The 23,480-nt window shown below is 50.0% G+C and overlaps 1 long non-coding RNA gene across 1 annotated transcript in view; it reads left to right on the top strand.

The window, feature by feature from the left end:
* The window catches only part of LOC108509750, a 55,007-nt gene continuing 31,527 nt past the window's right edge, over positions 1-23,480 (top strand). The window contains exons 1-2 of the long non-coding RNA XR_001878696.1: positions 1-179; positions 3,591-3,724. This is a non-coding gene — a long non-coding RNA (uncharacterized LOC108509750). The remainder of the gene's footprint in view (positions 180-3,590; positions 3,725-23,480) is intronic.

The raw sequence follows: 23,480 nt of genomic DNA, 5'->3' as shown, positions 1-23,480 counted from the left end.
TTGCCATTGGGAAATCACCAGGAAAGCCTGGAAGGGGGTTGGTTTTGGCTAGGAATTCACCCTTTGCCCCAAGAGCAGGTGTGACAGGCACTGCCTGGCACACGGGCAGGGAGCTGTGTGCAGGCTGTGGACCACAGAGGAAGCACAGGTTTCCCTTTGCAGGACTGAAGGACCACTTGGTGAGTGCCCAGGTCTGCCAAATGTGGGGATGGAGGCACAGGAAAGGGGTGGGACAGCTGCAGGCACAGACAGAGATGGACAGTTTCCATGGCTCCTCAGAAAACGGCTGCTGGGCTGAGGAAGGGTTTGGGACAGGGGAAGGGGCTGGGAGGAGGGATTACACAGGGTGACAGCTGCTTGCTATTCATTTCAAGCTGGCAGAGGAGGGAAGGAATTGTGTTTCCATCTGCAGGAGCCTGTCCATGCAGGCTGCTGGCTCAGCCCCCCGTGCTAATGCTGATGGTCCACACTCCAAAACCTGCTGCCTGCCACTTGGCAGAGCCCCATCTCTCCCCCCAGGTGAGCGAGTCTGGTGTGAAGTCTTCATCGCACACAGCAAATTCCCCTTGGTCTTCTGTCAGCCCCTGGCACAGCGAGGTCTCCATTACCTCCACAGCAGCATTTGAGGGCTCTACCTGTGCTCCCTGTGCCCCTTCTCACACAGGCTCTTTCCCACCCCAAAACCAACCCCACTGCAGGTGGCTTAGCACAGAAACAGGGAGCTTTTTAAACCTGACTCAGTCACGCCGATAGGAAAAAAGAAAGAAAGAAAGAAGAATATTTTCAGTTTTTTATTTATTTTTACTCCTTGGTGTTTTTCTCCCCCCTGCTGTGCTCGGTGCCTCCCCCTCTCTCTCAGACAGTGCCTATGAGGGCATTGCCCTGCACTGAGCTCGGCCCCCGGCTGGTTCCTGAGAGCCCCACATGGCTCGTTATCCATTTCTGAGTAGCTCGGGAACAGCCTGCCCGCTCTGACAGCTGACACAGGGGTCAGTCAAAGAGGATGACTCACCCTCTTGCCTTCCCCAGTAATTTGTCACCCGCAGATGACACATCTTAGTGGCTCCTCCAGAGCTCTGGCAGCCCCGTGGGGAGCAGTACCTCGGGGATGCTCTTTTTTTATCCTTGTTGGCTGTTTATTCAGTTATTATGTGCTCCCCAAACCCTGAGGATGGTGATGAGCAAAAGCCAGAGAGGCTGGGTGCCAGGTTCTCCTTTCTGTAAGCCAGGGCAGGAGCTCAAGTGAGCCCAAAACAGTGGGTACCTGGGAGGTTTGTGGCTCATGTTTTTCTGTGTGTTGACCCACAATGCCTATTTCTTGTTGCCTTTTTTTTCCTCAATTTAGAGCAAGTTTATTGACTGCAACAGGCAGGGACATGGAGCCTTGTAGCACCATGATGGGTGTTTTGACAGGGAGAAAAGCAGTGAAGGAGCCTGGATAGGAGTAAAGCCTGAAGTGGCTTGAGCTGGGGTGAGAGAGATTGCCAAAGACTTGGTTTCAACCCCAGATCTGAAGCAGAGAAGCTGCTTTGCTGGCTGGGGTTGTGCGTGCATCAGTCTGGATTAACCTGGCAGTGTAAATCCAGCCATGGCTGGGCTGGAAGGCAGCAGCTGGCACCAGCCTCTGGTGCTGGGACGTGGAGGAGGCTAAATTAAATTACAAACACATTTCTACTGCCTGCCTGAATCACAGTCTGCCTTAAACATGAAAGGTTCTGCTTGTGGAAAAGGAGGTTGTGAGGCAGCAGTGAGGGGTGACTTTGGGCAGGAAGGAGGTGTGGATAGCCAAGAGGGGGTAAGCCTGAGAGGAAGGGCTGTGGTGCTGCTTTGGGTAGCCCATGTGAGAGCATGTGGGCAGGGAGGACAGGTCATGTCCTCTTCCAGTGGAAGATGTGCCAGCCTCGCAGTCCCAGGATGAGGGTGGGGGTGAGGACACACAGTTGCTGAAGGGCTCAGCTGAAAAGTGGCACTGAGAGCATTGGGGCTTGCCTGGGTTTGGCAGGAAGACAAGCAGCCTGTGCTCTGTGTTGGGCTCATCCTACCCACAGGTGTGGGCACTGATGTCTCATTCACTGACACCAGGGAGCTCTGCAGCCTCCTTGGAGCGTGATGGGCATTGGGTGATTAGGAACCTCCCACGTGAAATGAGGTGCTCTGAGATTATTTCTCTAACCAGGCTGAACCCCGGGAGCGGAGCAGGGCAAACTCAGGGTGAGCTTTTCAAACAGCTGTGCAGAGGTTGTTTGAGTGTGGAAAAAGTTTGCCTCGGCGTTGAGCACTGCCTGTCAGAACAGCTCCATGCTCAGGGCAGAGATGAGAGGAATGAGCTGCCCCTTGGTGGCATTCAAGAGCATGATGAGTTTGCAGCCGCCTGCCACGGCTGCTCTGCTTCGCTTGAAGGGGTTTGTGTTTGATGGATAAGGTAGTTTTGTCACAGGAGGGTGAGGAGTGATGGTTCATTGCCTTGAGTGTCACCTGGACCCGTGGTTGTTTCCTAAATGAGAGGCAGCCCAAGAAGTGCTGCCTGTGGGATTTTCTTTCCAGCTCTTTGTTTGGAGAGGGGGAAGCTTCTCAGAAGAGAAACTCCTTAAGCTGCCAGACTGCTCAAGGGGAGGTAGGGGAGATGTGCTGCTTGGGTCATATTTGCTGCTTTTACCTGTTCTGTCTTTAGACTCAGTCTATGTCCTCTGGCACAGAGACACAGCACTGCTCACAGACAGCTGAAACGGTCTGGGGGGCTGGCTGAATTCTGGGAAAGCTAGACCAGCTTTTTATTTTGCTTTCAAATGCTATTGAGCTAGCTCTGCACAGTGCTCCTGTGTATGCTCTTTGGGGGTCAACTGCTGCAGAGGCTGGTGGCTGATTTCTTAAGTTGTTTTTTTTTTTTAACCCTTGCAGTCTTCCTGAGGGTTTTAGTTTGTCAGAAACATAGGCGTGAATAAGCAGACTTGCCCTCTGCCCCCATTGTCGTGTATCTCTCAAAGGAGCTGCTGTAAGGGAGCCAAAGGACAAACCCAGGCTGTTGTGAATGCCTGGAATGACAGTGACAATAAACCATGAGATGTCACGAGTGCTTTGCATCTGTATGTCTTGAAGCTTTATTTTTCCTGATGTAAAAATGGAAGTGACATCTGTGTCTAATGTGTGAGGCTGTGACCTCAGTGAAATGTGCTGATGAATGCTGCTGGAAGGCTCCTGTGCATCATCCAGGGCTGCCCTGCAGAGGCTCTGCCCTTGCTGAGCTGGCTCTTGTGTAGCGCCCTCGCCGTGTCCCAGGGCTCTTGGCACTGGGAATATGGGAAGGCTGCTGTTTCCTTGGGGCCTGGATTTTACATGGGGAGAGAAATCACACTCTAAACTCCCCCAGTGCGTGTTTAGGCATCTGGTGTGGTGACAGATCTCACTCTCCAACATGCAGTTACCACCTTCAGCTGCTGCCAGAGGCTCAGGTTTGCTGGGCCTTTGCTGCTCTGGAGCTTTATGGCTGAGCAGCCTCGTGATAAACCTGAGAGAAGAGCATGCCTTAACCCTGGAAAGCACAAAGGCCAGGTCAGAGACCCCCAACTAAGCACTAACTTTGTCTTCCACAGGTTATCACCGTGTGCCACCAGAGAAGACCCCCAGTGCTCTCCAGAAAGCCTCTCTGTCTGCTCTCCTGGGGCCATTTCTAATAAAGCCAACTACAGAAAAACAGATTCAGCTTCCTCCAGATGCATGGAGACAAGTAAGTTTTTCCTCCAGCACTGCTGCTCTGAGCCCATTCCTTCGAGCTGAGAAAGCTCCTTACCCAGCTGACTCATAACAAACCCTCCCTGCCCACTCACAGCTGGATTTTGGGGATGCTCTGTGCTGATGGCTGTGCTGTGGCAGCTCCCAGCAGGGTTAACTGGATGCTGGGGACAGCTCAGCAGGCAGAGCCACGCTCCCTGTGCTGTGTTTGAAGGGGGCCAGTGGCTGCAGCCCTGGCCTGGAGCTGCTGCAAGAGCCTGGCTGGGGAAGGCGGATGGTGACCAGCCTCTCACCTCACGTGTGCTCGCAGCCTGTCCCATTTATTAGCAGTTAAAACTCGCTGTCTCTGCTCCAAACGGAGTGTTTACAGCATTGACGTGAACAGCTGTCCCAGTCAGCCAGATCATAACAAATGGGAGCTCTGGCTGGAGTGTTATTTTGCTGCAAGGGGGCAATACATCTTATTACTAAACAATGAAGCTGGTGATGGATGGTGACGAGTCACTTTGCTGTCTTGCTTGATGATCACACTGAAAAATAAACATAGAACTGAGGCTGTTCACAGGGATCTAGGCAGGGCCTTGCACTGTACCTGGGAAGAGACAGCACTGAGGTTCTCTGGTGCCTTATCTGCAACAGCTTTCGCATCAGGCTGTTGGTTATGCTCCCTCCTCTCCGGGAGGGGTGTGGTGGCTGGGGGAGAAAATTTGAGGGGAGAGAGGGGAGAGTGGCTGGTCAAAAACATGGGGTGTAGCAAGAGCTAAGGACAACTGGTTTCTTCCCTGGGAGCACTGCAGAGACCTTGTCCTTGGTAACGTTGTCTCATTATGAGGCAGTGTGGGTTGCCCGGTGTGTTTTGATCCAGCCAGGAGGGCTGTGCTATTGTGGGAGCTTACGGCTCGAAGCAGAGGGGGAGTGGGAACAAGGTACTGCAGAAGGCAATGGAGGAAAATGATGGTTTTGTGGGGATGAGGTCCTCCTGAGGGCCAGGCACGTCACCCTGCTGCTTCAAGTGACCTGCATGGAGGACTGTAAGCCACAGCCTCTCTGAGCAGAAAGCTGGAACAAATGAAATGCTCATTTAGTGCCAGCACAAAATTGGAGGAATTCTGTTTGACGGACAGGGGTGGGTGAGTCTGATCAGCCACCTCTGGGTCCCTGCAGCTGCAGCAGCCAAGCTCAAGCCTGTGCAGGTACATTACCCACAACTGCAGAGACTCTGCTGGGCTCTTGGACCGGGCTCAGCAGGAGCTGCAGAGGGGGGAGAGCTGCTGGCTGAGGGTGGGGTGTGACTCACTGATCTCTGCATGTACCTTCACCCACGCACCCTTCCCCGCTGCTTCCAAGAGCAGACAGCACAAGGACCTGGATTTTTCTTATCGGCTCTCCCCCGCCCTAAGGGTGTTTTCTTTTAAATGGGAGCTGTGAAATGATCAGAACAGGCGGTGCTGTGATTTCACTCCAGAATAAATACATTCGGAGCACAAGTGGGACAGGCAGAAGAGCCCCATGGGAAGCAGCATCTCCTCTGTTTGGGTGGTGGTGCAGGTGTGGCACAGCAGGGCTGACAGCAGTGAGGGCTGGGGTGGGTGTCTGAGTGGCACGGGCAGTGTTGGGAAACCAATTAAAGCTCATTTAAACTATTAGCATATCAGCGGGCAGGAATTCTTCCGACTGGATTGGTTTCACTAGGGGATTGGGGAATAGGGCCAGCGTTCATCTGGCAGCTCTTCTTTCAACACGCTCGTATTCATCACCTGCCCTGCCCGGGCATGGCTGGGATCTGCTGGAGGAGAGCAGCAGAGGGGCTTGGTGTATCCCTGAGGAAGGGCATTCCCAGCATTTCCCTGTGCAGCAGGAGCCGTGGTGATGAATGGCCGTGCAGGGATGAGCTCTCGGTTGGGAGCCCTGAAAACAAACAACAAAGCAGCTCTGTTTTGGTCTGTGTGTTTGTTGAGTAGATGAAGGACGGGGAAGCTTTTTAAAAATCCCAGTCCTCTTTTTCCCAACACATTCTCCAGGGTATATATTTATATTTAGTATCTACTTAGCAGAGGGGAGGGGAGGGCTGTCTGGGAACGGGGTTTGCTGAGAGAGGATGGGTTTGTAATCCAGACAGACTCAAAGACTAACTTAAATAGAGCATTAATGGAAGAGGGAAAGCTTTGAGACTGCAGCTTTCTATTTTGGCGAAAAAAAGGAGCTGTCTGTGCGTGCTGGCTGCTGCTGGAGTGCAGGGTGGCTGGTCCCTGCATGGAGCTTTCATTTCTGTGCGCACAGGCGCTCTTGAGGGCATTCCTGCTGGCTGGGGGGATTTGGGGGTCAAGTCCTAAAGAGGTCAGGAAGAGAGTGAGTGGGGCTGGCTTACCCCACGTGTGTGTGCACCGTGGTGGAATGAGCAGTGATGCTGCCAGCTCTGGGGCTCCCTTGCCTTTCTCCAGACACAGCTGAAAGCAGCCTGGCCTGGTGGCCTGCAAGCCACCGCTGGACACATCTGGGAAAGACCCTGTGGCTTTGTCTTTCTTCCCAGGTGGAAACTGGGGCTCTCCCTGCTGCCTGACTGTCTTCCTGCTGGCTCTGCTGAGCTCCCATTACCTCGCTCCTGTAACTGTCTTTTCCCTTAAAATCGTACTGAAATTGGAAAACCCAGTGCTGAAAGATTTGCTGGACATTAGACTGCAGCTGAAATCATTATGCTCCCTTCTTTTGTTCTTGTCAAGGTCACTGTGCATCTGGAGATTTTATTTCTGACTGTTCAGTAAAGATGAGTGCTGGGACCAAGCAATTCCTGTGCAGTGGATCCATGCCCAGGGACTGTCTGGGACCAAGCTGTGGGTTCCTCGGGTGTATTTGCTCTTTGGGTCAGTCAAACCCCTGATTTCTTTGCACTGGTTATTTTTGTGGGTAAATATCAATATTTGAAAATTACAGCCCTGTTGCCTGGTTACCATGGGGTAGAGAAATCACATGGACTTGATTTCTGTGGGTGGCTGTGGATGGTGTGTGAGCAGTGCCCAAGCAGCTGTCTGGGGTAGGAGGGAAATGCAGGACCTGGAGAATGGCATGGGACATGAAGGATGCGGATCCAACGGGAGTCAGAGATTGAAACAGGAGTTAAGTGATGAGATACTTAACTTTTGTGGAGCTGGGTACATGGAATAACAAGAAAATAATCTGAAGAAGGTCTCTGCCCTCCTGCACTAGGAATAGGTAGGAAAAGTTAGTCTCCAATACCACCATATCAGCAAGGAAATCACACCGTGGTCCCTGGACACAGGCTCTGACAATCATTTCCTGCAAATGCTTTGGGCAGCGAGTCAGTCACTCAAGGATTTGCTGAGAGGTGGGTTCCCAGCTCAGCCTGTGCCTGGCTGAGCCCTGAGCCCTTGCCAAGGAGGCACGAGGATGATGGGAGAGGTGACCTGGGCTGCTGTTGGTTTCTGCACTCGGAGGAATTTTGCTTCTGAAAAATGCAAATGTGGTTGGAACCAATTTTGTTCATGAACGTGAACAGACACTCAAAGGACCTTTTTTTCAATCTCCCTATGACTTCTCCTTCTCTAATTGCTAGGATGAATGCATAAACCCTTATACTGAAGTGCTCACAAGAGCTGGTTTACTCATTTTACTCTTTTTCTTGGCATAAAAGTTGTCTTATTAAGCAGGTTTTAATGTTTGCTCACCAAGAGACATGGATTATAAAGCTTTAGGAATAACTGGCATCTGGAAAAGCCAATTAATAAAACAAAAATTCTGATGTCATTTTCTCATAAATTAACAATTTATAGGTAATTTACAGTGCTCATGTCATTAGGCAAATGGACTTTAAATTGATTTCAAATTAGTGGGTTAATGATTTCCCACAGGTGCCATTCCAAGGGGCAGCACTTGCAGGGTGTTTCTTTGGTGAAGGGGTAGGTGTGCAGGAGTAATTGAGGCAGTAATTGGAGTGGTGGTCACATTCACGTGCAGTATTGATCTGCAGAAAATGTGCTGACTGTCTCCATCACTGTGGCAAAGAGGGGGCAGGAAAGGACTCTGGGAAAGACTGCAGTCTCTGCATATCCCTCCTCTCATGACTTCCTTTTGGTACATGTTTAACTCCAGGTGGAACGTTGAGGAAGCCGATTGATTTGGTCCTGTTAAATAACCTTGGAGTTCATAGTGCTGGAAAAAGATATTCAGCCTAGCTCTAATTATAGTTGTAAGGGAGCAGTATGTCCCCAGATTGATTAAAATTGGGGTGATGATTGCGTGGAATCCGAGCCCAAGCCGAGGAGGAGGTGCAGTGCTCCTGTCACTGCTGCACCGAGCAGGCTCTGTGCTGCAAGCCCAGCCCGGGAGCCAGAATCCAGCCTGGCCACCACTCTGGCGTCAGCTTCGTCTCTGTGGGACTTTTTTACTCCTTGTTTTTGTTTTTCTGTCATTTCATCGTGCCTGCAAAGGCTGTGAGTACTTTAAGGGACAGCCCGACCGGCTCGTGTGGGAGCAAAGGTTGGAGCCCTGAGGTACCAGCAGAAGGTCAGGGATTGACAGCCCACCTTGGTCAGTGCTTGGTTGCCAGGAGGTCCAGACTGGTGTCATATTGGAGCAACTCCACTGGCTTGGGTAGCATTTCTGGAGGCTTGTGCTGGCATTAATAATTTGATTACCTGGGCTTTTTGTGTCGCTTCACCCATATGCATGAGGCATAAGAAATGGTAATGAGCTCCCCCGAGGGATGAGGAGCTATCATCCCTACCCCACCTGAGTACCTGGGGTGGGGAGGGAGGGAGAGATGCCCACCTGAGGCCAGGAGAGGGAAGAAGGGGCTTCCCTCCAGTGGCTGGGGTGCAGCTTTCCACAAGCCCCACGTCGTGCAGGTTTGGAGGCTGCGGAGGCAGGACGGTGCTGTGCAGAGAACACCATCCAAACTGGCACCACCCCGAGCAGTGCCCTGGGCATTGTCAGTCAGTGCCACAGCTGGGCAGGCCGGGAGCTGTGCAGGATTATGTTCTGAGCACAAGGGGCAGTGACTCGTGAATGGGAGGGCCGTGGAGATGGATTTTGTTGGCAGTGCATGTTTGTGGAGCGCAGTCTCCCTGTGGCTGGCTGTTTACACAAACTCGAGTGCTTCCCAGCTTTGTACTGCAAAAAATGAAATTCCTCCTGCATTAAAAATTTATGTTGGGCGAAAAGATCAGAGTGTGGAAGCTCGGTGAGAATATTCCCCCTCCCTGCACCACACATACCTCATTTAGGGGTAGCTTTCCTGTGAATGCCAGCTGATGACTCAAATCATGCAAGCTAAGGTTATAATTACCTTCCATCAAGGCTCTTTAGGAAGTGGAAATGTGCCCTTAAATATTGGGTGATCCCTATCAAGATGAAATTTATACCAACTGAGAAGTTATTACATCCCGTAGCATCACCTGTGCTTCCAGAGGTGTTGAAAAGAACCCGGAGAGAGATTTATGAGAAAGCATCTTTCCACAATATGTTATTTTGGATTCAAGGACACTGAAATTATGTCGTTTATTGCACAGAGCTACTTGTGTCAGTACACAATTCAGCTCGTAATTATAGCCTTTCATCTTATTAGCATATGGAAGAGTTTATATAAGTTTTATCCAAACATTTTTTAATTCATTAGGTGTTCTCCTTCTATCTGCTGTGCCCTGGGGCTGAGAAACACTCTGCACTTGTTTTTTATGGAAATTAGACCTTAAAGATGCACATAAATCTGTAGACATGCTTCTACCATTTAAAAATGATGCCTTAAGATGCATACAATGAAGGGAATAAGGATTTAAATCCCCAGCCCTGTAGAATACATTTTATTTTGTATATATTTTGCAGGGAAGCAGGTACAGCAGCACATCTTGAGAGGGGTTTGGGAAGACAAGGTGGAATGAGGGGTGGGAAAGGAAAGGGGAAGTGGTCTGATGGTGATAGTGGAGGTGAGCAGCAGCTTGAGGTAAAGACTGAAAACTGGGCAGGGATGGGATGGTGGCAAAAGAGGACAAGGCTGGCAAGACTCTGGGGTGAGGTTTTTTTGGTATCACAGCATATGTGGTTTTCCTGATACCGCCACCACAGAGTGCTGTGTGTCCTGCATGGGGCAGGAGGGGTGCAGGACTCAGCACAGGCTTGGTGCTGCTGCTGAAGGAGTCTGTTCCAAGCCAGGAGCAGTGATGATGCCCTCGAGGTGTGGAGGGAGCCCCCACCCTCCTTGCAGTTGGTGCCAACTGTCTCTGGTGGTGCCTTGTGACTCCAAGTTTTCTATGCCCAGACAGGGCTCAGCCTCTCCTGTACAAAATCCCTTTTTCCCATCAAATCCTATGCTGTTTATGTGATTCTTGCCTTTGGCTGCACACTCTCAGTCTGGAGGAGCCATGACCTGAAGGGACCATCTGTTTCTGTGGGTGCAGCCTGCTGGCAGGGGCTGGGAACGAGGGCTCCAGCTCCATATCCTGCTGTTCCATGTGCCTCCTTACTTGGTACTTTGAAAGGAAAAAACAAAAACAACCCCACAAAAGCTGTGGTGGAACCAGCCTGATAACTCCTCCCTGCAGATGGAGGCTGGGAATTGTGACTTGTTTCCTCCCTGCACTGGAAACTCTTCCCTCAGTCACAGGAGGGACCTGGCAGGCAGCACTTGGGGGTGATGGACCTGGGAGCACCTGGCTTCAGGAGGGCTGATAACAGGCTGTTTCTAGGGGTCAGAACTTCAGTCATCACCTTCAGAGTCTCACAGAAGGGCTTTGGGTCTAGACCCACAAAAGCACTGAGGAACCCCAAGAGGAGTTTGATGCTTTAGCTGGGGACAGGCTGTGAATGAAAGCCCCTGGCCCGAGGTGTTACCTGTAAGGATCTGTCACTTGCTCAGTGAGAGTGGGAGATAAAACCTCTGATTAATGCCTCCAGGGAGTTCCTGCAATATTGTTTTGCAAGCAATTGTCATTTAACATTAAGGTAAATACCTTGCAGCTGTAAACTAGGAAGCCTTTTCCCTCCCATCCTTTTGCAAACGGCCCCTTGGCTTGCCAAGCTCTCCAGCCAAAAAGTTAAAACTGCCTTTTTGATCTGCCAGTGCTGCAGTCAACCTGCTGGAACCCCTGAGCAGTGTGTGGTCACCTCACCAGGTGGGGTCCTGGGCAAGGCAGCTCCCTGCTGGAATGGCTGGGAGTGGGGAATGGCTGAGAATGGCTGGAATGGGGGAGAGAGGGGGAAATGGAAAGCAAACTTGGCACTTATGCCTGGTTTGCCCCTTGTAGGAGGAGGAAGCTGCTGGTTAGTTGGTGCTGAGTGGCTGGGTATGTAAATGAGTTCACTTCCAGTAGAGATCTTGGCTATATGAAAAATCCAGGCTCGTCTCTTAATACCTGTGTTTCCCCTGGAGAAGTTTCCCCCCTAAGCTCCTAAGCTAATAATTCCTTACCAGGCTCTGGTGACTTTTACTTAAGAAAGGATGGGGGAGACACCACTCCTAATGTTTTTCCTTCGTGTCTAAATTATGTGAAGTCTTTTAATTACTTCTGCCTCTGGAAAGTTTAGCTTCTAGCTTTCCTTGGTCCTTTTTGCCTCATCTGCTTCTTGCTGATGTAACCAAGGTGATGGGGTAGCCAAAACCTGCAACCCAGTCCTTCCCACCGCTCTGTGTGGTGGAAATCAAATGGTTTTGGGGTGGTCAGTGCATCACTGCAGGTGTGCCCCGTGCCCCTCTGAAGGTGGTGGCAGTTTCAACAGCATCTCCCTTTTCCAGCAATCCCCAGAAAGCCACAGTGTGCCTTGTTCTGGCTCCTTCACAGCAGTGCAAACAATTACCATTGCGTGAAAGCCACGGCTGCCCGTGCTTTAACAGCATTGCAAATTACACTCATAAATTCAGAGAGCAGCTAATTGTTGTTTTATGGAGTAGATGTTCTTCAGGAAAAAAAAAAAATTAATCTGTAAACACTCTGATGCCCTGCTGAGCAGAGGGCTATTTATCTTGGGTGAGAAATGGCCTTCCAAAGGGATGTAAGGTGGATCACAGACTTTTCAAGGGCAGTCATGTTTCCCTGGTGTGGTTCTGGGCAAGTGTGATCTGCAAGAGGGTTTGTTTTTTTTTTCAGTGTGGGGTTTCACCTGCTGCTGGAGTGATGTGCCTTGTGATTATGGTATTATTGCTGCTTCTGGCCTGGCTGAGATCAGGGCTCCCCTGTGCCACCCACTGCCCTTGGGAAGGGGAGGGATGCAGTTGGTTTGAAGGATTACACTCCAAGTGGATGTGACTGGCAGGGGACAGAGGCATCGACCTCACTGTGCAGGGGAAGGGAGATGCTGGGCAGGCTCTGCTTTGTTTGCCAAGATACAGCTGTGTGGTATTTGTCACCATAAGGAGGTGCCATGAGAAGGCTTCTGCCCTTCATCTGTCTTAAACCTGTCCTGAGGATTGATGGGAGAGCAAGGAATGAGCTGCTCTGGAGACTTGGCCCAGAGTCCTGATCTGGAGTGGCCTCATCCTGCACCTGGGGAAATCAGTGGTGAAGGAGCTCCCTGTTTGCCTGGGAGACATCCACACTTCCACCACTGGAATGACCCTGCTTAGGTTTCAGCTCCCCACCTTCAGACCTTGGCACTGGTAGATGAGCCAAAACCTGCCAGTTCTTGTGGTGACAGACCCACCCTCAGGCACTGCCCCCTGTCCTGCCAGTACCATGCTCTGTGTGCAAATGTAGCCCTTTAAAAGGCCACTTTGCTGCCTTAAGTGCTATAATTTTCCTGAGTCTTCCTCTCTATTCCTAATTGGATCTTCTATACTCAATTTTCTTCATCTGTGGAAATGTTATAAGGGTGAGGTTTCAGCGCTTTCTCTTACAGTAGTTTATTTTATTTTAATTCTGGTCTCAGTGTGCAGTGACTTGGCAGGATATGTGACTTGCCAGGAGGCAGAGAGTGGGAGGCTTTATAAATAAAAACCCTGCATCTGTTCCATCCCTCTTCACAACCTGGGGCTGATCTTTGTTGCACCAGGGCAAATCTGGAAGCTTTTCACTAAAATTTAGGGTGGCACCAGCATGGTGGGGGTATAACAGAGATGAGAATCTGAGTGTGTGTGAATTTTCAAGGCTGTGGCTTTCAGTGCTCTAAAGACCTAATGTATATGTATTTTAATAACTGTAACCTTCACAGCAAATGCAGTTTCTGCTGAATGGGCAGAATGTAAACCTGCAGTATAATAGCTGGAAAGGTTGTTTGTGGTAGATCTTGATACGCTGTTTGGACTGAGCTTTGCCTTGCTCCAGGAGGCTCTAGTGAGACCTGGGAAGGGAATGATGTGCTAATTGAGAATTCAACAAATAACAGCTTTTAAAAGGTTCTTGTTTGGTAGAGTAAGACACCTCTAAAAACACACTTTTACTGCTTAGAAGCTGAGTGGACTGTAATTACAGGCAATAACAATGCACTGAGCTTTGCAAATGCTCTGTATAATCAAAATGCTTTTCTCCCTTCCTTGTAGTGCTGAGGTGAAGCAGGCAAGGACAGGGAAGTTTTCCCTTTCAGTGCATGGAGAGGGAGCTGTGCTGAAAGTGCTGTCTCTTGCCCAGGTCCAGCTCCAGAAAAGGACTTGGATGCTGTGAAGAGCTTTGGGGGGGGGGGGGTGGTAACAGCCAAGACTACAACGAGTGCTACAGTGAATGGTGGTGGACAACCAGTCTGAGCCCCCAAGTGGGAATCAGACCCTCAAGCCCACAACCTGCTTTGTGGGGCTCTGTGTGGCCTGGGGGGATCAGGCTGTAACACTGCTCCTTTAAAGGGGAAGAACTTTGCAGCCTGTGGGAAGTGAGCAAAAGCATTCCCAACGCAGGGGTTTGAGCCAGGCTTTCATGTGAACAATGTGCCTTTTCCCTTCGGTGGTGTGGAGGCTTGTCTGGAGTGTCCCCTTGGCTGGCAGCCCTGGAAGAGCTGTGGTGACCTCTCCTAGGAGGGGACAGGGAAGGTCTTCCCGGGAGGTGTAGTGGTGTCTCACTGCTGCTGCTGGAGGAGCAGGGGCCAATAGGGGTGACATCAACAGTGGAGCACAGGAGTGTTTTCAGAGTGTGGGCTTGGCTCTTGGCTGTGCTGCTGGAGGACCTGGGGCCTGACCTGCTCTCCGAGGAGCTGAGCTGGAGCTCCTCATCTCTGCTGCTGAATCCAGGGTTGCTCCGACACGGGGTGAAGGAGGCAAAGGCTTCAATCTGCTGTGGTTGCCAGGCTGGAGCATTTGTGCATGTTAACTGTGAAAACTGTGGTGCTGGCTCTTGGCTATTGGTCAGAGCGACCTGAAGGGGGAAAAAATCATCTGCTCCAATGCCAGCCATTGTTTAAAGGAGTCAGTTTTTGCTCCTGCTCTGAAGGTGAGCTTACTCTAAATGTTGAGTGTCACAGTGAAGTGCTCAGCTAAGTTTGTGTGTGGCCCCTCTTCCTGCTGTACTGGAGCCCCTCAGACCTCCCCTGCTGTACCCCTGCAGCTGAAATGTCTCAGCTGTAACCTATTTTGCTTTCCTGGCAGAAGTTTTCTAGTATAGCACAAGGCTTTGCAAGGAGTGTGTGGGTGAATGTGAGAAAAGCCAGCAAGGTGTTCAAATTCAAGTAGGTCAGAAGTGGGAAAGAGAATTTCACAGGAAACACTGAGACGTGTATTTTAAGTGAATTTGTTCCAAATGGAAGCCAAATCACCTTTTATTTTCTTTGAAACTCAGGTTTTCTGGAACTGAAATGAATCCCTTCCACCTTGCAAATAATCACTCAAACCTTCAATTAAATCAAAACCTTTATCTTCAGTGGGTTGGGTGGGAGCTGTTCCAAACCTGTGTGGTTTAAGCTCACTTCTAAATAGCAACACAAGTGATCATTCAGCAGAGCATTCGAAAAGTTACTCACGTTTGATTTGCATTTCAGCCCTGCTGCCCTCAGCAGCCAAGAACGAATGCAAGTCAATCATTTCAGGAACAAGTGCCGTGCTGTGTCCTTGGTAATGGTGCAGCCAGCCTGGCATTCATCCCCAATGCCACGCTGCTTCCAAACACACGCCCTCGGGCACGTGGCCCGGGCGCTTTCTGAGCCGCAGCCCAATGTACAAACCCCTCGGTGAAGTTTATCTGCGGGAACAAAAGGCTCTTCTTCCATCCACTGTCACTGCAGCTGCTGCGTGGGAGTGTTACAGTGGTGCGGGGAGGGGGAGGGAGGGGGAATGTGCTTCTCTGTGATCGCGGAATTGAATTCTTTCTGTGTGTTTATGTAGCAAGTGTCATTTTCTTTGCACAAAAGGGAAGGTTCAAGAAATAAGAGGTTTAACTGAAGTCATCAATACAAAAGAAATGCCTCGGGTGGTACCACTGTAAACAAATTAGGCTGGATGTCTGTCTAAACAACCCATAGCTCGCAGGCAAGTAAATAAAACTCGCTGAGGATGTGACATTTCTTCAAGGGGACCTGAACGTTTTGATTTACCTTCACTAAGGAGCAGAACGTGCTTGCCCCAGCCCTGAACTTTGCTGGCTCCAGCGTGTTCATGTGAGCACAGAGCTCACTGGTTCCTGGGAAAAGGGACTTGGCTGGAGCTGGCTGGTGATGGGGCTGCTGTTCAAGTTGCTGCAGAGCTGGTTCTGCTTCTGCCTGGCTCCTTCCACCCGTGTGCACCCTTCCTGGGGCCTCCCAGGTTCTGGCAAGTTCCCGGGGATGTTGTGGCACTGCAGGCAGTTTGCAGTGCAGGGTTGTGTCGCCTCTGGTCTGTCTGCAGAGGGGAGCAGCTGTGGGTGATGCTGAACATCAGCACAGGGGTGTGATGTGCCCAGCAGGGTGGTGGGAGTGAGGCACAGGCAGGCACAGGAGGTGGAGGGCTGCAAACCATGTGCTGGGAACCCCGGACTGGATTCCTCCTTGGCAGCACTCTGGTCACCTTGTGGAAGAAGCTTTTGGCTGAGTATCTGGGAATGCAGACACAAACAGGATTGTCAGGGCACTTCTGCCCCCTCCATGGAGCAGGGCTTGGCAAGTGCAGGGAAAACACCAAGAGCCTCCTTGACATTTCCTTGTCGCCCCTTCTCAGCCACCCAAGCTGCTGGTTTATGGCTGTGAGCAGCAGGAAACATGGGAACTATTTCTCCTTTGACATTTAAATTACAGGCAACATTTCCAATTAAATTTCCCCCTTTTTTACTAGATGTTGGTTCAGATATATTAGCCTCTTTATTTTATTAGGGTTATTATCTGTTGTGGAGGCTGCAAGCGATGCAGAATTTGCTGACATTTCTGCAGAAAGACTTTGGAAAGCATTGTCTGCTCTTAACCTTTGGGAATGTGTGGGGCTCTGCTGCTGGGCATTTGCCAAAGCCGTGGCTGTCTTAAAATCTCTACAAAGGATCTGCAACTCCAGCAAATCCAGCACTGCTGGGAGTCCCAGGGCATCTCTTACTACCTACCCTTTGCCTGCAGCCTGTGGGTTCTCTGCCCAGGCAGAAGGTGGTGTGGCCTTTGAGAAGGATGCACAGGGAAAACCCAGACTCGCCCCTGGAATTGTCTCCCTGAAAGGCACAGAGCTGAGCCCAGATATTTCCTGGTGCTTTAGCTCCTCATGTGTTTCGTTTTGCTGGCCAGATAAAGGTTTCCTTGTCCTGAGGAGAGATGTTCTTTGCCAGGGCTCTTAATCTCTGAGGTTGGGCAGATAAACCCACAGGCCTGGAAAGGCAGGAGAGGAGGAGGATGTGGCTGGTCAGGCAGGGGGAAGGAGGCAGAAGAAAGAGCAGTGGGAGGGAAGTGGGGAGGGAGAGAGAGGTTAGGAGAGGGTAAGTCATGTCACATTTTTCGTTTGTGTTACTTGTCCTGTTCTCCCAAGCTGTTGTGAATTAGAACAAACTGAGTCAGCAGGAACTTGGTCTCCCAGCAGAAGCATGAAAAGATGGTGTACAGGGATTTAGACATGATTTTTTTTAAAGTAATTTTATTTTCCAGTGCACTGTAGCCGAGGCTTAGCTTGGAATAGCTTTATTGAGAGACCTGCAAGGCAGTTGTAGCATTACCCAGAGTGAGCAGGAGCTGCTGTGTGGCTGTGTCAGGCTTTACAAGTATGTTGGAGGGATTTTGCTTTGTGCAGAGCTGTGTAGTTAAATCCTCTTCAGCTGCTTTGACTGGTGCTGCTCCTGTAGGTGACTTTCTGTGCTCCTGGTGTGATAGGAGAGAATGTCCTTTGGCTCCCAGGCTGTTGAGGGCTGACACAGCTGCCTTTGCAGGTTGTTCTGAAGGCTTTTGGGCTGCAGGACGAAGTGGCCTTGCAGCCTCTTACCCAGTGGTGGTGGTGGTGGTGGTGGTCTGGATCTGAACTGGAAGAGCTGGTTTCCAGTCCCTGGCAGGTCCAGGGGCTGTGGGCTGGGTGGGTCTGTGGGAGGATGCCTTTGGAGGCCCCTCACCCACACTCCCTCCTGACTGACACAGGGTGAGGAGTAACTGAGAGGAGCTCTGCTCCCTGAGCAGGGCACGGGGCTGACTGAACAGGAGAGGTCTGGGGCTCGAGATGTGCAGCAGGAATGAAATGCAATTTGTGAGGGCACAGATTTAAATGCATCGGTTCATTTATAAAATCAACTTCTCCAGGCTACATAGCTTTTTGATGTCTCACCAGTATTTAATTGTCTTAACTTGGTCTTAATAGAATTATTAGGTTTTTTATCTCTGTAGATCTTGATTTATTTCCCAGCTCTCAGTCTATTGGCCTGTGGCAACACTTCTGCTTAGCTTTGATTTGTAGGGATGGGGGGGAAGTTATTAGACCAGCAAGTTTGTTCTGCATTGGCAAAGGGGACAATTCTTAACCAAATCATATATGTTTTGTGATGTAGGTTAAGTGAAGCTGTGGCAATACTTACCACACTGGATGCACTGGATATTACCTTGATGAATTAATTATTCTTCTTTGCCATCTTGGAATGGCCTCGTGTTCCTCAACATTGCGTTTCTGAGTCTGAGGAAAAAACCTTTTCCAATCAGAGCCGTGAAATGAAGTTTTGAGCCAAAGCTGGTGACTGGAGTCACCACTCCAGGGTGAAGTGAGGCAGAAAGATAAATATTTTAAGTTTCAGAATTGGTGTTTTTCTGAAACGCTTAAGTATGTTTTGAAACAAAGTCTTTGGTTTTGTTTGGTTTGATACAAACCCGCTTTTTCTGGGCTTGAACCAAGATGAAATTTCACTTTTCACATCTTTCTTGGTCAATTACTAAGCTAAAGCAAACAAAGAAATGAACTCAGTGAATCGAGTCCTTCCCCAGGCTGCCAAGGCTTTGGCTGAGAAAGGAGAGATTGGCCCCATATCCTTGGGGATCCTGGTTTTTAGAGGAGAAGGTGGCCAGCAGCAGACTGGGGGAGGCATCTTGGGACACCAGTGGATTTAGCTTGTAATAACAGCTGGGTCAGTGACAGCTCTGTCTGTGGCTGATAAGTAAAAGAACAAGCTCAGAACTGCAGGTCAAGAAACAGCAGCTGTCATTACCCTCGAAGCCCTGATAACATAATCCTTTAATAATTCCAACATAACACCAGCAGCTGAGGGCAGGGAGGGGATAACTGGAAAACCTGGCCCTGCTGTTGGCGTGGACTGACTTGGGAGAGGAGGGTGTGTGCCCAGATGTTGGGGGCACAGCGAGGTGAAGGTGGGTGTCTCTGAGCACAGGAGGTGGCTTTGCTAGGAAGGATGCTCTGCTTCAGGCCCAGATGAATTTTTTGTTTTTTTTCCTAAATTTTCTTTTTGCTGTTGTTTTTAACTTTCACGAAGGGAGCAGTGGGACCTGTGCTCCTGTTTGTGCCCTGAAGTAATGCTGCAGATCCCTGCTAGGAGGAGGAATCCCCTTTGGGGCTGGGAATCCTCGTGCTTGGAGATGCTGGGACAACAGGGCTGTGATCAGCCTCTGCAGAGGAGGTCCATGTCCTCAGGCTGTGCAGCTCTTCAGAACTGGGGAGTGCATTGAAAATAATACAAGAAGTATTGGCTCTTACTGGATATGATGTCCCTCTGCCCCCACTTAAGAAAATATTGCCCTCCAGATTCAATCCTGTAGCCCATTATTCATGAGGTCATTACTGTTTAATTTAATCACCAAATGTCAGCTGAATCCCATTTATTCTGCCAGCTCGCTGGAGATTTACCTATTTATTTTACATTTCAAATGAATTGCTCATTATTCTGTCATTCCGGGATTTTATTCTGTAATTTATTTTGTGGGCCCTGACAAGTTGAAAATGAGCCCTGGTTCTCTCCTGTCTTGCATGTTAATTGTCAGGTCCATGGTTCAACTGTTTGCTTGCAGGACCGAGGGACCTGACCCAGTATTCAGGGAGGGAGGGGAGCCAGGCTGTGTAATCCCACAGCTGCTGTTGCTTTTTCAACTGTGACAAGAAGGAAATACTTTTTCTCTTTTCTCCCTCCCACGCCTCTTGGGTCGCTGTCAGAGGACAAATTACCCCGTGCCATTTGCTGCTGAGATACATCACAGAGGTGTGGGGTGTCCCTTGTGGTGTGTGGGTGTGTGGTTGGAGTCCTGAGAGCAAAGGCTGTAAAACAGAACTGCTGGACAGAACACACTGTTTGGGGGATAAATCAGCCCTCTGTTTTAATGAGGTTAGGATGAAATGGCCCTCAGTGAGAGACTGTCCTTACATTGCCTATTTCTAGCTCCGATTTTCTCTTCTTTTGCACTTGTTTGTCCTGTGCTGGACAAGACAGACCAGTGCTCTGTTCCAGGGATGATGTCCCGAGGTGTCCCTTCACCTGGGTGAGCTCTTGCTGTCCCCTGTGGGTCCAGGGGGCTGAGCTCACAGACCAGCTCCTCACAGACAGGTTGTTGTGCCTGTGTGTTTGCCTGGCTGCCACCATCCCCATGTGTGATCGGAGCCCTGTCCAGCATCTTTCTCTTTCCTTTTGCAGAGCCCACAATATTATGGAAAACCAATTTTCTGTCAGGATTAGTTCTTTATCTGCCAGTTGAGCGCTCTGTGCTTTTTCTCAGCTGCTGAGACCCCTGGGCCCTGCAATTTGCCCCTTTATTATCCAGTTGAAGAGCAGCTCTTCTGTGCCGGAGAGGAGACTTGTTAAGGAAATTCATGAAAGGCCAAGGACACTGGCAGGCACTAGAAAGAGCAAGAGGAGGAATTCTGAGGGTAGGAAGAGGGATTTCAATCTTCAGGGCTCGTTTTTTGGTGGAATACAAACCGAGCATGCTCTCAGCTCGATTTGAGCAAACGGCAAAAAAAAAAAAGATCCGCTGGGTTTGTCTTTGATGCTTTCCCTCTGACACAAATCCAAAGCACCTCATTGATTTTCTGCTTTGCCCAGCCCCAGATCAGCAGTATGAGGTTACTCGTGTTTGCTGGGCTGAGTTACTGCCTGCTGCTCCTGGTGAGATTCCCTGGCAGGTGTGAGAGTTGGATGGAGTAAACCTGCTCGGCTGTTTTTCTGAGATCTTCTTGGACACTGTATTTTCCCACCCTACTCAGCCCAGGCGATTAAGGGCGTGTTTTGGAAGTCAGTCTTTTATAGGACTGGGAAAAATCTTTCATGGATCTGCCTCGCTGTCTCTGGGGAGTGGGAGCTTGGTCTGGCCCTGCTGAGGAACCCCATGTGCTCTTTGCAGCCCTGAGAGCAACCACAGCCAAACTGTGCTCCCTTGTCTGCATGTCCCCACTTCTCTGTCTTGGCTGACATTCCAGCACCCAGGGCAGTGAATAATGGATGTTATGGGGTGCTACTCTGTGTGCTGGGAGGATCAGGGTCTTTTGGACATGGCTCCACTGTGAGAAATTGCAAAAGCACCTAAAACATTAGCGACTCACTCGGCTGCTGCTCCCTGGGCCTCCTTCCTCTTCCTGCTCTCTGGTTTGATCTTCTGTGCCCTCACTGAGACTGAAACCTCCCAGCTGGTGGAGAAGGATTTGCCTGGTTTGCACTTGCTCAGTGCAGGGAGGAAAGGGGTGGCCAAGTGCTCAGTACTTGTTCTGGTGAACAATGGCTCATAAAGTGTAATTTTCCGTGCGGATGTCAGGCGGGTTTATTTCTGGGTACTTAAGTACTCTTGACTTGGCCCTAACCGAATTTGTGTCCTAGCATTTTTCTTAATTAGGCTCTCTGATTCCTCTATGCCAGTGTTTAATTGGAGAGTAATTGGGAAAAGCAGTGGTATGCATCCTGCTAGAGGAAATGGATCATCTGCCTGTCTCCTCCATGTTCCTGGCAGGCTCTCAGGAGGGGCCTAGTTAAATTTTGGCCTGTGACCCGCCCCCTGCAAGGTCATAGTCTCCTCTGCTTCCCTCTCCGCTGCCTTGCTGATACCAGGGAGGATTGCTGAGCCCTGGAGCAGCAGGGTGGCTGTGCTGAGAGATGTCATGGGCTGAGCAGGCTCTCCCATGGGTGTTCCTGCTGTCCCTGCTCTCTGGGGTGTGATGGAGAGAAGTGCCAGACCAGCAGTAGGTGTTTGGTGGGGGATTAAGCTCTGCCTGGTTAGATCTTACCAGAGGAAAGGCTCTGGAGCCCAGCTGAGCACTTCTGGCTCTGCCTTCAGCTGAACATGGGATGACAAATAGAGGTTATTGCTGCAAATGCTCCTTCCACCCATTAACGAGCAGTTAATGGTACAGAGATCCAATAACAATCCCTCAGACTGGCTCCAGAGGTGGTCTGGCAGTGTCCCTGCCAAGTGGCTTCTCTTGCATTGTCCTGTGTCTGGGGGAGCAGTGAAGGGGATGAGGGAACCAGGAGGGGAATCCTGAGCTCCTCCCTGTCCCCCATAAGGTGAGTGTAGCCGTGGCTGACACAGACCCAGGACTGGTGTCCCTCTGATGCCCAGGGGGTGCAGGTCTCAGTCACTGACAGTGCTGCAGGCAAACACTTGCTTTAGGCTCACTTTCCCCCCAGTTCTGCGTTCCCAGGCAGTTCAGGAGGCAAGGAGCAGCCTTTGCTCTGTTCAGCAGGCTATGTGAGGGTTGGGGTGGCTGTTTGATGTTGCAAAGCTCCTGGTACCTCTTAACTGTAAAAACTCTGCTCCTTTTGAAGCTGCCTAAGCAGTCCTATTACTGAGAGCACTAAGTAGAAAATAGAGCCCCTCCAACATCTTCCCTGCTGGTAACACATTGTGAAAAGCTTCCTTTCCTTTTAAAAAGAGCAAAGAGGCTTGCTTTGCTGTCAATAGAAGATGCATTTCTCTGGCAAACAGCATAAAATAAATCTATTTAAATAGAGGTAATTTGGTGCAAAGGAATTGATTTTGCTATCACGCTATGTTGGATAACAGTAGTTTGTTTCTTTAGGAAAAAAAAAAGAAGGTGGGGGCAGGTCCAAAGCTTGGTCCTGTGCACAGCTGTGTAGCTGTTTCCCTCTGTGTTTTTGTAATCTGTCTCAGAGGGAAGTTGCTGTGTATCCCCCCCTCCCTCACTAGGTTTAGTTTTGCTGACCCATTTAGCATGAAAAATGCCTGGCTCTGTTAGTCCAGCCCCACACTCAGTTAATCTTGAATGATCCCACTTCTAGAGGAGTTGGGGGGTGGCAAAAAGACAGCAACAGTAAGGCTTTAGGCACCTCTGAGCTCTGGTAGAAGTGCAGGGGCTTAGAGCAGCTGGTAATTGCACCATACCTGCAGCTGGGCACTAAAAATGAGGTGTCTAAGGAAAATGGATATTTGGTCAGTTTAGGCTGTCGAGCTGTAGAGCTGGCTTGCTTTGTCTCAGCCCTTTCCCTCTTTATCAGCACGGTGCTCTCATGGTTTAAGCCCAGCTGGCACATGAGCACCACACAACCAGTCACTCATCATCCCCAGGAAAAGGTAAAACCTGGGGGCTGAGATAAGAGCAGTGTAATAATTGAAATAAAGTAAAATATCATTATAATTGAAGTTAAAAGAGAGAAAATAATGATAGTGAGTGAGAGAGAGAGAGAGAGAGAGAGGAGTAAACCCCAAGAAAACCAAGTGATGCACAATACAACTTCTCACCACCCACTGACCCCTTCCCAGGCCATCCCTGGGCAGCAATTGGCCCTTCCCAGCTTGGGGAAAAGGCTTTGCCTTTTGCTCCAGAGGACACTGTCTGGAGTGAGGATGTGGAGAGCAGAGCCCTGGCAATGGGGACAGTGGGTAGGGATGGAGCTGACTCCACACATCTCTCCTTAGTGCCTGTCTGTCACAGCACCTGTCAAACTTTTGAGGATGGGGGTAAGACGTGAAGGGGAGGAATTAATTATGGCAGGAGAAACACCAGATTCCTTGGTTTTTATCAGGAAGCCTTTCAAATTTACCTTCACGGCCTGGCTAGTCTAATAATGAATTGATTTCTCTGTGCCTTGGCACGTTTTGCAGAAGGCCTGTCAATATAAGGCACTTGATTTAGTCAATAAGAAATGGGCTGGGGACTTCAGGCTGGGATTTAATCATTGCAGCATCACTGGTGACATTTCAAGTGACAGATTTCCCATTAACCTGGGGTACCCTGTTTGCCTTGTTCCCGCAGTGCCCTCTGATCAGCTGATGTGTGAGGGGAAAGCCCTGCACTGACACTGCTCTTTGGGGCTGCAGGACCAGTGTGGTGGGTTGACCTTGGCCAGATTCTAGGCACCTGAGCTGGGACAGGTCACACAGACAAAAAAATACTGAAATTTATTACTAACTTCTCATCCATCTCTTCCACATTGTGACAAGCTGGGGTTTGGGGTGCAGGGCTCTTTTAAGAGGAACTTCAGAATCTTGGAGTTTATTTAAGATACCTTATCCTT

This window comes from Lepidothrix coronata, unplaced genomic scaffold (assembly GCF_001604755.1).
Source record: "Lepidothrix coronata isolate B3197 unplaced genomic scaffold, Lepidothrix_coronata-1.0 Scaffold399, whole genome shotgun sequence".
NCBI classification, from domain to species: domain Eukaryota; kingdom Metazoa; phylum Chordata; class Aves; order Passeriformes; family Pipridae; genus Lepidothrix; species Lepidothrix coronata.
The sequence above is the reverse complement of the archived record's forward strand: the minus strand, read 5'-3'. Positions and strand labels throughout refer to the sequence as shown.